This window comes from Arachis ipaensis, chromosome B09 (assembly GCF_000816755.2).
Source record: "Arachis ipaensis cultivar K30076 chromosome B09, Araip1.1, whole genome shotgun sequence".
NCBI lineage: Eukaryota > Viridiplantae > Streptophyta > Magnoliopsida > Fabales > Fabaceae > Arachis > Arachis ipaensis.
In genome coordinates this window covers 48,269,278-48,284,196 of record NC_029793.2, presented here as the reverse complement: position 1 = coordinate 48,284,196, position 14,919 = coordinate 48,269,278, and positions in this window count along the sequence as shown.

Below are 14,919 nucleotides of genomic sequence, written 5' to 3'. Positions count from 1 at the left end.
AGCTATGTTTCATTGATAGTTTGGAATTTATAGTATATTCTCTTCTTTTTATCCTATTTGATTTTTAGTTGCTTGGGGACAAGCAACAATTCAAGTTTGGTGTTGTGATGAGCGGATAATTTATACGCTTTTTGACATAATTTTTAGTATGTTTTTAGTAGGATCTAGTTACTTTTAGGGATGTTTTCATTAGTTTTTATGTTAAATTCACATTTCTGGACTTTACTATGAGTTTGTGTGTTTTTCTGTGATTTCAGGTATTTTCTGACTGAAATTGAGGGACTTGAGCAGAAATCAGATTCAGAGGTTGAAGAAGGACTGCTGATGCTATTGGATTCTGACCTCCCTACACTCAAAGTGGATTTTCTGGAGCTACAAAACTCGAAATGGCGCGCTTCCAATTGCGTTGGAAAGTAGACATCCAGGGCTTTCCAGCAATATATAATAGTCCATACTTTGGGTAAGAATAGACGACGTAAACTGGCGTTCAACACCAGCTTTCTACCCAAATCTGGCGTCCAGCGCCAGAAAAGGAGCCAAAACCAGAGTTGAACGCCCAAACTGGCATAAAAGCTGGCGTTCAACTCCAAGAAGGACCTCTACACGTGCAACACTCAAGCTCAGCCCAAGCACACACCAAGTGGGCCCCGGAAGTGGATTTATGCATCAATTACTTACTTCTGTAAACCCGAGTAGCTAGTTTATTATAAATAGGACCTCTTACTATTGTATTAGAGATCTTTGGTCTCAGTTTTAATCCATTGTTCATCTTAGGAGACTATTGATCATTCTTTAGGGGGCTGGCCATCTCGGCCATGCCTGGACCTTCACTTATGTATTTTTAACAGTAGAGTTTCTACACTCCATAGATTAAGGTGTGGAGCTCTGCTGTTCCTCAAAGATTAATGCAAAGTACTACTGTTTTCTATTCAATTCATCTTATTTCACTTCGCACCACCCCTCTGTGTCCTCTGCCAAGGTGTCGACCTCCTCTGCTCTTCCAGTTGTGTCTGATCTGGATTGCCAGATTCTGAACCGGGAGGATGGAACTGTAGATGCTGTGCCTATTCAAACTCGCCCTCCTTCTCCTTGTCCTGATGCTGCCAAGAAGGCTCCTGATGTTTGCTGATCTCTCTCTGGATATTTATGCAGCTGGCCCGGCTTGTGGGCTCTTAAACTTTGTTTTGTTAATTGTTGACATTTTCTAGTTGCTTGCCTAGCAACTTTTACTTTGAAAAACAAAACTAGCTTGCTAGCCTTTTTAGGTAAATTTTGGTGGCCTCTGAAGCTTTATAACTTTGTAGATTATATCATGCTTTTTTGCGCTTGACTTAGTATCTCTTCTATTTTCTGAGAGTGTGGGAATCTTGCGGCTTGACCTCTTTGGATTGCTTTGTATTTTATTGTTTGTAGCTTGGATCCTTTGAGGTTGTGGGTCCAACTTGCTTTTTCGGTTTTCTCGCTCTTGCTTGTATTTTTAGAACTTCATAACCGATTTCTTTGCATTGGTCCTCTTTCCAGTTATTTATGTAATCCTCTTTCTTGGACCTTTGTCTGGTCTCTTTCAGGGATTACTTTTATAACTTAGTTTTTGTAGGAGGCTGACTTCGTTAGGTCGATCTTTTCTAAGTTATTTTTTGTAATCCTCTTTCTTGGACCTTTGTCAGGTCTCTTTGAGGGAGTACTACTATAACTTTTGTTGTAGGAGACCGACTTCGTTAGGTCGATCTCTTCTAAGTTATTTTTGTAATCCTCTTTCTTGGATCTTTGTTAGATCTCTTTTAGGGATTACTTTTATAACTTGTTTGTAGGAGGTCGACTTCTTTGCGTCGTCCTCTTTCTAAGTTATTTTTGTAGTCCTCTTTTTTGGACCTTTGTCAGGTCTCTTTCAGGGATTACTTCTATAACTTTTTGCTGTAGGAGACTGACTTCGTTATATCGATCTCTTCTAAGTTAATTTTGTAATCCTCTTTCTTGGATCTTTGTTAGATCTCTTTCAGGGATTACTTTTATAACTTGTTTGTAGGAGGTCGACTTCTTTGCGTCGTCCTCTTTCTAAGTTATTTTTGTAGTCCTCTTTTTTGGACCTTTGTCAGGTCTCTTTCAGGGACTACTTTTATAACTTTTCATTTTGAGCTGACTTTGTCATGTCGGACCCTTCTAAGTTAAAGTAATCCTCTTTAATAAGGTTGGCCAGACCTCTTTCCAGGGTTTACTTATAACTTGGGTTGACTTGGTCCGACTTCTTAACGTCGGCCAGTCTTTAAGTTATTATTTAGCAATCCATAAGACCTCGTCAGGTTCTTTTTCGGATCACTTTCGATAACTTCTTACATTATTCTGTGTTCATCTTTGCCGATTTGTAGAAGGTGGTTGCTATCTTTAGATCGTCTTTTGGGTGAATCGCGTTTTCACCTTTATCGGACGATTGTCTTTATCATGATCGTGCAGTGAAATTGTTATTCACTTTCTGCCGATCTGTTGCTTTATAATCGGACGATGAATGCTTCAGATTAATACGTCTTGAAAACTTGTAGAATATCTAAAATATATATTTTATTCAAAGGAAAGTGCAAATATATACATGTGGGAATTTTTCATCCCTTTATGTCAATAGTGTTTGAGTCTCAACTTGGTGCCTCATTAAAAAACCTTTTCAGGAAAAAGAGTGCATCTAATAGTGAGATCTTTTACTTTTTCTAGCTGTAGTACCTTCTTAGGTTGCAGGCGTGCCATGATCTGGGAAGCTCTCGTCCATCGAGTTCGGACAGTCTGTAGTAGCCTTTCCCAAGTACTTTTACAACTCGGTAGGGTCCTTTCCAATTTGCTGCCAACTTTCCTTCTCCTGGTTGAGTTGTTCAAATATCATTTCGGATTAGGATGAGATCGTTCTCTGCAAAACTTCTCGGCACTACCCTTTGATTATATCTGGAAGCCATTCGACGTTTTAGTGCTTCTTCCCTGATCCGATCTCTTTCCTGGATTTCAGGTAGTAGGTCGAGTTCTTCCCTCTGAAGTTGAGAGTTGGCCTCTTCATTGTAGTGGACTACTCTGGATGATCCTTTCTCGATCTCTATTGGGATCATTGCCTCCACTCCATATGCTAGTCGAAAGGGTGATTCATTTGTCGTGGAGTGTGGCGTTGTTCGATATGCCCATAGGACTTGTGGAAGTTCTTCGGCCCAAGCTCCCTTTGCATCTTGTAGTCTCCATTTCAACCCAGCCAATATGACTTTGTTGGCAGCTTCGGCATGTCCATTGGCTTGAGGGTGTTCAACGGAGGTGAACTGGTGCTTTATATTCAAGTCGGCTACTCGTCTCCTGAAGCCTGCGTCTGTGAATTGAGTGCCATTGTCTGTGGTGATGGAGTATGGAACCCTGAACCTCGTGACAATGTTCCTGTATAGGAATTTTCGGCTTCTTTGAGCGGTGGCGTTGGCTAGGGGCTCTGCCTCAATCCATTTTGTAAAATAGTCTACTCCGACTATGAGGAATTTTACTTGTCCTGATCCCTGGGAAAAGGGTCCGAGAAGATCAAGTCCCCATTTTACAAATGGCCAGGGCGAGGTTACACTGATGAGCTCTTCTGGCGGGGCGATGTGGAAGTTGGCATGTTTCTGACATGGTTGACATGTCTTTACAAATTCTATAGCTTCTTTCTGTAGGGTTGGCCAATAAAATCCCGCTCGGAGTACTTTTTTGGCAAGAGCTCGTGCTCCGAGATAGTTGCCGCACATGCCGCCGTGTACTTCTTTTAGCACTTCCTTTGTGTTGTTGGTCGGCACACATTTTAGCAGTGGTATTGAGATCCCTCTTTTGTACAGGATGTTGTTTATAATAGTGTAGTATTGTGCCTCCCTTTTTAATCTCTTTGCCTCCTTTTCTTCTGTGGGGAGTGTTTCTGCTTTGAGGTAGTTAATTTTGGAGGTCATCCATCCTTGGTCCTGACTTGTTATGGCTAGGACTTTTTCCTCTTCCGAGATTGACGGGTTTTGTAGCATTTCTTGGATGAGGCTTCTATTGTTGCCCCCTGGTTTGGTGCTGGCTAGTTTTGAGAGTGCGTCAGCTCGGGCGTTTTGTTCGCGGGGTATGTGGCAGATCTTATATTCCCCAAGGAGTCCGAGCTATTCTTTGGTTTTATCCAAATACTTTTTCATGGTGGGATCTTTGGCTTGGTAGCTCCTCGTTATCTGTGAGGTGACTACTTGTGAATCACTGTAGATGTTGAGTTTTTAAGCTCCAACCTCTTTAGCCAGCTTCAAACCAGCTAATAACGCTTCATATTTTGCCTGGTTGTTTGAAGCCGGGAACCCGAACTTGAGGGAGAGCTCAACTTGGGTTCCTTGGTTGCTTTCTATTATCACACCTGCGCCGCTTCCAGTCTTATTTGAAGAACCGTCCACATAGAGATTCCATTCTGTGGGAATTTCCAGGGCATCTGTGAATTCTGCGATAAAGTCGGCCAGATACTGTGATTTAATGGCCGTCTGAGCTTCATATTGGAGGTCGAATTCTGATAACTCGGCTGCCCATTGTAAAATTCTGCCTGCTAAATCTGTTTTCTGCAATATTCCTTTTATGGGCTGGTTGGTTCGAACCTTAATGGTGTGAGCCTGGAAGTACGGGCGAAGTCGTCGAGATGTTAAAATGAGAGTATAGGCAAACTTTTCTATTTTCTGGTAGTTCAGCTCGGAACCTTGTAGCGCTTTGCTAATGAAGTAGACGGGTTGTTGCCCACTTTCGTCTTCTCTGACTAGTGCTGAGGCTATTGCCCGGCTTCCTACTGCGAGATATAATATGAGCGGTTCTCCTTCTCGTGGTCGAGATAAGATAGGCGGCCGTCCTAAGAACTCCTTGAAATCTTGGAAGGCTTGTTCACATTCTGTCGTCCATTCGAACTGCTTTCCCTTCCTTAAAGTAGCATAGAAGGGGAGAGATCTTATCGCTGCCCCTGCTAAGAATCTGGATAGGGAGGCCAATCTCCCGTTGAGTTGCTGCACTTCATTGACACAGATGGGGCTCTTCATGTTGAGTATGGCTTGGAATTTATCCGGATTTGCTTCAATTCCTCTTTGTGTGAGCATGAAACCTAGGAATTTGCCTGCTTCTACCGTAAAGGTGCATTTTACAGGATTGAGTCACATGTTGTGCTTCCTTATAGTGTCGAACACTTGAGCCAGGTGGGACAATAATGTATCTTCGCTTTATGTCTTTATCAACATGTTATCCACATAGACTTCCATGATTTTTCCGATGTGGTCTGAGAAGACTTTATTCATCAGCCTTTGATAAGTAGCTCCCGCGTTCTTGAGAATGAAGGGCATCACGATGTAGCAGTAATTTGCTTTCGGCGTTAAAAATGAGGTCTTTTCTTGATCTGGTGGATACATGGGGATTTGGTTGTATCCCGAGTATGCGTCCATAAACGAGAGGTATCTATATCCGGAGGAAGCATCTACTAGAGCGTCGATACTTGGGAGTGGGTAAGGATCTTTTGGGCAGGATTTATTGAGATCGGTGTAATCGGTACACATTCGCCACTTCCCATTTGATTTTTTCACCAAGACGACGTTGGCTAGCCATAGTGGATACTTGACTTCTCTTATGAATCCTGCCTCCAGTAGTGCCTGTACCTGCTCTTCCACAGCTTGGGATCGTTCTGGCCCAAGTTTTCTTTGTCTCTGCTGCACCGGCCGAGATCCTGGATAGACCGCCAACTTGTGGCACATTAGCTTGGGGTCTATGCCTGGCATGTCTGCGGCTTTCCATGCGAAGAGATCGACATTATCGCGTAAGAATTGTATCAGTAATTCTTTTGAGTCTCATCTTAGGATCGTTCCGATATTAGTTATTTTTTCCGAGGTGTCTCCGATCTGAACCTTCTCTATCTCGCCTTCTGGTTGCGGACGGAGTTCTTCTCGTCGTTGAACTCTGCCAAGCTCAATTGTATGAAACTCTTCTCCTCTGCCTCTGACGTTTAGACTTTTGTTATAACAGCGGCGCGCCATCTTTTGATCTACTTTTATTGTAGCTATCCCTTCTGTAGTTGGGAACTTCATGCATAGATGCGGGGTCGAGACTATTGCGCCAAGTTGATTTAGTGTGGTCCGGCCTATTAGGGCATTGTAGGCTGGTGCACGAAATTGTGATCCCTGGTAATGGCTCCAAAAACTTGGTGCTCTAATCTTAATTCATAATTTGTCACAACTTCGATACAACTAACCAGCAAGTGCATTGGGTCGTCCAAGTAATAAAACCTTACGTGAGTAAGGGTCGATCCCACGGAGATTGTCGGCTTGAAGCAAGCTATGGTCACCTTGTAAATCTCAGTCAGGTGGATATCAAATGGTTATGGAGTTTTCGAATAAAAGTAATAAATAAACAGAAAATAAAGATAGAGATACTTATGTAAATCATTGGTGAGAATTTCAGATAAGCGTATAGAGATGCTTTCGTTCCTCTGAACCTCTGCTTTCCTGCTGTCTTCATCCAATCATTCCTACTCCTTTCCATGGCAAGCTTTATATAGGGAATCACTGTTGTTAATGGCTACATCCCATCCTCTCTGTGAAAAAGGTCCAAATGCTCTGTCACGGCACGACTAATCATCTAGAGGTACTCGATCATACTGGAATAGGGTTCACCCTCCTTTTGCGTCTGTCACTACGCCCAGCACTCGCGAGTTTGAAGTTCGTCACAGCCATCCCTTCCCAGATCCTACTCGGAATGCCACAGACAAGGTTTATACTTTTCAGATCTTAGGAATGGCCATCCATGGGTTCTAACTTATACCACGAAGATTCTAATATCTCGGACTCGGTCCTCTGTATTAGATATCTAAGAGATACTCATTCTAGCTTGTTGCATGTAGAACGGAAGTGTTTGTCAGGCACGCATTCATAAGTGAGAATGATGATGAGCATCACATAATCATCACATTCATCATGTTCTTGGGTGCGAATGGATATCTTAGAAGCGGAATAAGTTGAATTGAATATAAAACAGTAGTACTTTGCATTAAATCATGAGGAACAGCAGAGCTCCACACCTTAATCTATGGAGTGTAGAAACTCTACCGTTGAAAATACATAAGTGATGAAGGTCTAGGCATGGCTGAATGGCCAGCCCCCATGATCTAAGAACTAGACGTCCCAAGATGATCCAAAAGATCATAAGATGTAAATACAATAGTAAAAAGTCCTATTTATACTAAACTAGCTACTAGGGTTTACAGAAGTAAGTAATTGATGCATAAATCTACTTCCGGGGCCCACTTGGTGTGTGCATGGGCTGAGCTTGAATGTTACACGTGCAGAGGCTTCTTCTGGAGTTGAACGCCAAGTTGTAACGTGTTTTTGGCGTTCAACTCTGGTTCGTGACGTGTTTCTGGCGTTTAACTCCAGACTACAGCGTAGAACTGGCGTTCAACGCCCTTTTGCGTTGTCTAAACTCGGCTAAAGTATAGACTATTATATATTTCTGGAAAGCCCTGGATGTCTACTTTCCAACGCAATTGGAAGTACGCCATTTTGAGTTCTGTAGCTCCAGAAAATCCACTTTGAGTGCAGGGAGGTCAGAATCCAACAGCATCAGCAGTCCTTCTTCAACCTCTGAATCTGATTTTTGCTCAAGTCCCTCAATTTCAGCCAAAAATTACCTGAAATCATAGAAAAACACACAAACTCATAGTAAAGTCCAGAAATGTGAATTTAACATAAAAACTAATAAAAACATCCCTAAAAGTAACTAGATCCTACTAAAAACATACTAAAAATAATGCCAAAAAGTGTATAAATTATCCGCTCATCACAACACCAAACTTAAATTGTTGCTTGTCCCCAAGCAACTGAAAATCAAATAGGATAAAAAGAAGAGAATATACTATAAATTCCAAAATATCAATGAAACATAGCTCCAATCAGACGAGCAGGACTTGTAGCTTTTTGCCTCTTGAATAGTTTAGGCATCTCACTTTATCCATTGAAGTTCAGAATGATTGGCATCTATAGGAACTTAGAGTTCAGATAGTGTTATTGATTCTCCTAGTTCAGTATGAAAGACACAAACATAGATAATCATTTAAAATAAGAAAACGAAAAGCAGAAAATTTAAGAACAAGGAATGAGTCCACCTTAGTGATGCTGGCGTTTTCTTCTTGAGGAACCAATGATGTCCTTGAGCTCTTCTATGTCTCTTCATTGTCTTTGTTGCTCCTCCCTCAAAGCTCTTTGATCTTCTCTAATTTCATGGAGGATGATTGAGTGCTCTTGATGTTCCACCCTTAGTTATCCCATGTTGGAACTCAGTTCTCCTAGGGAGGTGTTGATTTGCTCCCAAAAGTTCTGTGGAGGAAAGTGCATCCCTTGAGGCATCTCAGGGATTTCTTGGTAATGAGCTTCTTCATGCGTCTCTTGAGATCCATGAATAGGCTCTCTTGTTTGTTCCACTCTTTTCTTAGTGATGGGCTTGTCCTCATCAATGAGGATATCTCCCTCTATGTCAATCCCAGCCGAGTTGCATAGATGGAAAATGAGGTGAGGAAAAGCTCACCTTGCCATAGTGGAGGACTTGTCAGCCACCTTGTAGAGTTCTTGAGGTATAATCTCATGAACCTCCACCTCTTCTCCAATCATGATGCTATAGATCATGATGGCCCGGTCTATAATAACTTCAGACCGGTTGCTAGTGGGAATGATTGAGCGTTGAATGAACTCCAACCATCCTCTAGCTACAGGCTTAAGGTCCAGTCTTCTCAGTTGAACCGGTTTGCCTTTTGAGTCAATCTTTCATTGAGCTCCTTCCACACATATGTCCATGAGGACTTGGTCCAACCTTTAATCATCTGGAGGTTCTTAATCATACTGGAATAGGGTTCACTCTCCTTTTGCGTCTGTCACTACGCCCAGCACTCGCGAGTTTGAAGTTCGTCACAGCCATCCCTTCCCAGATCCTACTCGGAATACCACAGACAAGGTTTAGAATTTCCGGATCTCAAGAATTGCCATCCATGGGTTCTAACTTATACCACGAAGATTCTAATATCTCGGGCTCGGTCCTCTGTATTAGATATCTAAGAGATACTCATTCTAGCTTGTTGCATGTAGAACGGAAGTGTTTGTCAGGCACGCATTCATAAGTGAGAATGATGATGAGCGTCACATAATCATCACATTCATCATGTTCTTGGGTGCGAATGGATATCTTAGAAGCAGAATAAGTTGAATTGAATATAAAACAGTAGTACTTTGCATTAAATCATGAGGAACAGCAGAGCTCCACACCTTAATCTATGGAGTGTAGAAACTCTACCGTTGAAAATACATAAGTGATGAAGGTCTAGGCATGGCCGAATGGCCAGCCCCATGATCTAAGAACAAGATGTCCCAAGATGATCCAAAAGATCATAAGATGTAAATACAATAGTAAAAAGTCCTATTCATACTAAACTAGCTACTAAGGTTTACAGAAGTAAGTAATTGATGCATAAATCCACTTCCGGGGCCCACTTGGTGTGTGCTTGGGCTGAGCTTGAATGTTACACGTGCAGAGGCTTCTTCTGGAGTTGAACGCCAAGTTGTAACGTGTTTTTGGCGTTCAGCTCTGGTTCGTGACGTGTTTCTGGCGTTTAACTCCAGACTACAGCGTAGAACTAGCGTTCAACGCTCTTTTGCATCGTCTAAACTTGGCTAAAGTATGGACTATTATATATTGCTGGAAAGCCCTGGATGTCTACTTTCCAACGCAATTGGAAGCACGCCATTTTGAGTTCTGTAGCTCCAGAAAATCCACTTTGGGTGCAGGGAGGTCAGAATCCAACAGCATCAGCAGTCCTTCTTCAACCTCTGAATCTGATTTTTGCTCAAGTCCCTCAATTTCAGCCAGAAATTATCTGAAATCACAGAAAAACACACAAACTCATAGTAAAGTCCAGAAATGTGAATTTAACATAAAAACTAATAAAAACATCCCTAGAAGTAACTAGATCCTACTAAAAACATACTAAAAATAATGCCAAAAAGCGTATAAATTATCCGCTCATCATAGGCTGAACGCACGTCGACCACAATGTAGTCTATCTTGAGCATCTTGGATTGGTTCCCTTTTCCGAAGGTTGTGTGCAATGATACGTATCCCAGTGGTTGTATTGGGGTATCTCCCAGTCCGAACAAGCTGTTTGGGTATGCCTTAAGCTCCCTTTCTTCCAAGCCGAGCTTGTCGAAGGCAGTTTTGAATAAGATGTCAGCGGAGCTCCCTTGGTCTATTAATGTGCAATGTAGATTAGCGTTTGCCAGTATGATAGTGATGACCATGGGATCATCATGTCTCGGGATGATGCCGGATGCGTCCTCTTTAGTGAATGTTATCGCAGGGATGTCGGGTGCTTCCTCCTTTCCCTCGACATGATATACTTCTTTGAGATATCTTTTGCGAGATGATTTGGAGATCCCACCTCCTGCGAATCCGCCGTGTATCATGTGGATGTGTATCTCTGGTGTCTGAGGTGATCGTTCAGTTCGTCCGGCAACTTCGTCCCTTCGTCTCTTTCTTTGGTCATCATCTCGGGTGGCCAGAAATCGATCTAATTTTCCTTCTCTCACCAACTTTTCTATGATATTTTTTAAGTCGAAGCACTCGTTGGTGGAGTGCCCTCGGACTTGATGGTATTCACAGTATTCCTTCCGGTTTCCTCCTCCCCTTTTGCCTTTGAGTGGCCGCGCTGGGGGGATTTTCTCTGTATGGCAGACTTCTTTATATACATCGACCAGGGATGCCCTGAGAGGAGTGTAATTATGGTATTTTTTTATTTTCTCCCCTTGTCGATCTTCTTTCCTTTTGGATTCCTTGTCTTTATCTCGGTAGGGGGTCCCAGATTTTGAGATTTCTCCCAACCGAGCGTTTTCTTCCATGTTGATATATTTTTCTGCTCGCTCTTGTACTTCGTCTAAGGAGGTAGGCTACTTCTTTGATATAGATTGGCTAAAAAATCCCTCTCGTAGGCCATTGATGAGTCCCATGATGGCGGCCTCTGTTGGTAAGCTTTGTATGTCCATGCATATTTTGTTGAATCTTTCCATGTAGTTGCGGAGGCTCTCCCGATCTCTTTGCTTGATCCCTAGTAAACTGGGAGCGTGCTTGGCCTTATCTTTCTAGATGGAGAATCTGGCTAGGAAATTTTTGGCCAGGTCGTCAAAGTTTGAGATGGACTTGGGAGGTAGGTTGTCGAACCATCTAATTGCTGTCTTCGTGAGAGTTGTTGGAAAGGCTTTACAGCGAACGGCATCTGAGGCGTCGGTGAGGTACATTCTGCTTCTAAAATTACTGAGATGGTGGTTGGGATCTTTGGTACCATCATACAGAGTCATGTCCGGGAGTTTGAGGTCTTTTGGAATTTTGGTTTTCATGATTTCCCTGGTGAATGGGTCTTGTTCTTTGCATGAATTTTCCTCATGAGTGGCCCGAGGAGCTTTTGCTTTGAGATCAGCTTTTAATTGTAGTAGTTTGTCTTCCAGTTCTCGACGTCGTCGTACCTCTCTTTGAAGATCCTTCCCAACCTCTCGTTGTTGTTGGGTTTCTTCAAGTTGCTTTAAGCGATCTTGAAGTGCTTCTATTACCCCGGGATTTGATGAGTTTTTGTCCCCGTTGGATTCCGGAGTATCCTTCAATGTAGTGTTCGCGTTCTTGTGCGGCGTTCTATTTTCTAGATCTGAATCGTGGTCATTGTCATGGCCGTCCGCCATGGTGTTGGGATGACTTCCAGGTTCCCCGGCAATGGCGCCAATGTTCTGAGGGTTACCTGAAACTGTAGGTCGATCTCGGATGAGATCTTCAGTACTGGTCGGAGATGATATGTCCGGCTGGCTGGTGGCAGCCGGAGCTGTTGTGTCCGACTTGTTGGACTGGCTACACTTCTGATCCTTGGTCACCAGAGGGTGGGGGGTACCTGCAACAGACTCTGATGCTTAAGTTAGCAAGGGTATTAAGCAGGTTTTTAGTAGAATCAGAGTATGAGTTATACCTGGGTGCTCCAGTGTATTTATAGTAGATGGAGCTGACCTTTCTGATAGGATAAGTTAGTTATCTTATCTTATCTTTATCTTATTTTGGGTGAAGTCAGCTTATCTTCAAGGGAACCGCCTTTATCTCTATAGGCTTGGATTACCTTTGGATTTGGTCGTGTTCCTCTATTTGGCCCCTCTATTGGGCTCTCCTATCGGTTTGGCCGATCTCTTTGAGAAGAGGTCGGCTAGTCAGACCTGAAGAGGTCGGTCGCCATGTCGCTAAACATCCCGGGTCGGACAGCTTGACCCAGGGTATGAACAAGAAGGCTGACCAGCTCCTCCCTGCCAATGATCCCATTAAATTTGCAAACCGATACTGTGAGCTAAAGTATCTAGTGTTTGCCACCTCCAGAAACCTGTACCTGGAGCAAACTCTAAAAATTCCAGAAGAGCTACAGCAGTACACTTCCGATCAGATCAAACAAAGAGGCTGGTTCTTCTTGGAGAGAAACTTTACAGAGGTCAATGCTTCCTGGGTAAGAGAGTTTTACTGCAACTATTTCAAGACTTCCCTGGATGCAGTGCACCTCAGAGGGAAACAGATACTGGTCACTGAAGAGGCCATTGAGGATATTCTGCAGCTTCAGGCTAAGTTCGATCAGCCTGACGGTTACCAAAAGGCTGAAGAGGGCATGCGCTTTCTGAGATTTGACTAGGATGCTGTCAAGCAAAGGATAGCCCTTAACCCTACTGTCCCCTGGGTCATGGGAAAGAACACAACAATACCTAAGGGAATCAAGCTGATGTATCTGAATGATGAGGCTCGGCTCTGGCACCAGATCCTGAACAACTTTGTTATGCCGAGCACTCATGAGACGGAGTTGCCTGCTGCTATGATCACCCTCCTCTGGTGTGTGACAGAGGGTAAGGACCTGTACCTCCCACGATTCATCCGATACTTTATGGCCAGGGTCCATGTCAGAGGCACTCTCCCCTTCCCATATCTGATTACCCAGCTCGGCCGTCAAGCTGACGTGCCTTGGAAGCTGGCTGATGCAAAGCCGACTGCTGCAAACTGCTGCAGACTGCAAGAAGATCATTCCTCACATCAGGAAGTTTCTGGCTTTAGGCTACAGACCTCCATTCCTTACTGCTTCTGATGAGACAGCCACGCTTTCAGCTGCCCCCTCTTCTTCCACTGTTGCACCAGCCCCACCCACTGCACCTCCACCTGCCTCAGAGCCCGTTTACCACCTCGTGCACCGCTTATTCCAGCAGCTGGACCAGATGGAGCACCGCAACAAGCGGCGATTTGAGAGATCTGAGCGTCGCAAAAAGCGACGCTATGAGCACCTCAAGATGATGATCCGATCTGGCAGCAACTTCCCCTCCGAGCCTGACACACCATCAGAGCCATCTGAGGAGGAGGCAGATGAGCATGAGGAGGAGACCCATCCATAGAGAGAGGCCGAGCAGGCAGGCTAAGAGCAGGCTGCGCCACAGCAGGAAGAGCCACACCAGATACAGGCCGCAGATCCAGAGATTCCTATCCAGTCAGAGCCTCCACTACAGCAGACAGATCCTCCTACCCTCATCCAGTCCACAGACCCTTAAGCCACCACAGAGACTCCAGTAGCCCATCCTTCCGGTGATGACACCCCTTCACACCCAGCTTGAGTGAGCATCGAGGACGATGCTTTATTTTAAGTGTGGGGAGGTAGCCATCCCTGGCATATCTTTTTGGTGAACCACTACAGACTCTTTTTATCTTATTTTTGTTTATTTTCTGTATTTTTATCTTTATTTTTATTTTTATCTTTCAGTACTTATACATTGTTCTTTTCATGTATTTTTACTCTATTTCTGCATTTTGCACTTTAGTTTATATTTTAGCCATTTAGTTTAGTTTGCAATTCTAAACTTATTAGTTATAGAAAATGTGGATTAATTAGTATAGTTTACCCTTTTAGCATATGATAGTTTGGTTTAAATTGAAAATAAAAAGGAAGTAAACTAGAGACTTTAACATAATCAAAATAATCCACACACCTTGTATATATAGCATTACATGTTAGTTAGTTAACAACATTTCTTCAAGGAGAAACACTAAAACTTTAAAGCCACCCAAAAAAATTTTACATTGAGAATAATGGGAACTCTTAATTTTTACTTGCATGACATGTATAACTGATATATGATTTTTGAGCTAGAGAACACATAGCCTGTGAATTTTGAGCTTAACTGTATGGTTACATTCAAACCATAATTTTTATTTCTGTGTGTTTTGCCCTTCTTTTTCATTCTGGTGTTCTTTACTTTGTTTTAATCTATATGTCCAATTATAGAGTATAGATACATACTAAGAGATGATTGAGGCCATCATTTGAATTTTTCCTCACTTATCCCAAATTAGCCTACCTTTTACATCACCTTTGTTAGCCCCTTGAGCTTTTTAATCCCCCTTTGTTCTATAAACCACATTACTAGCCTTAAGCATAAAAATAAAATAAAAATCCCAAGTTGAATCTTTGGTTAGCTTAAGATAGAAATTGTGTATTGTTTAAGTGTGGGGAACTTTATGGGAACATGGATGATAGAAACAAAGGTGGAAAGTTAAAAAGAATAAAGATATTGTGGGAAGCATGCTCATGTGAAATCAAAACAATTGAATTACCATGTGCATAAAAAAAATTTTATTTTCGGTATTTAATTAAGGGGATACAAAAATTCCCCAATTGCAAAATAAAAAGAATCTATGCACATGGGATAAAATTAAAGTTAATACACGAGCTTGCAATACAAAGTGAGAAAAGTTGGGCAAATAGGTTAAGAAACTTTGAATTACAAAATATGTATGTTAGGTGAGATCTTAGACTAATCAAGGATTCACTTATTAGCTCACTTAGCCTTATACATATAC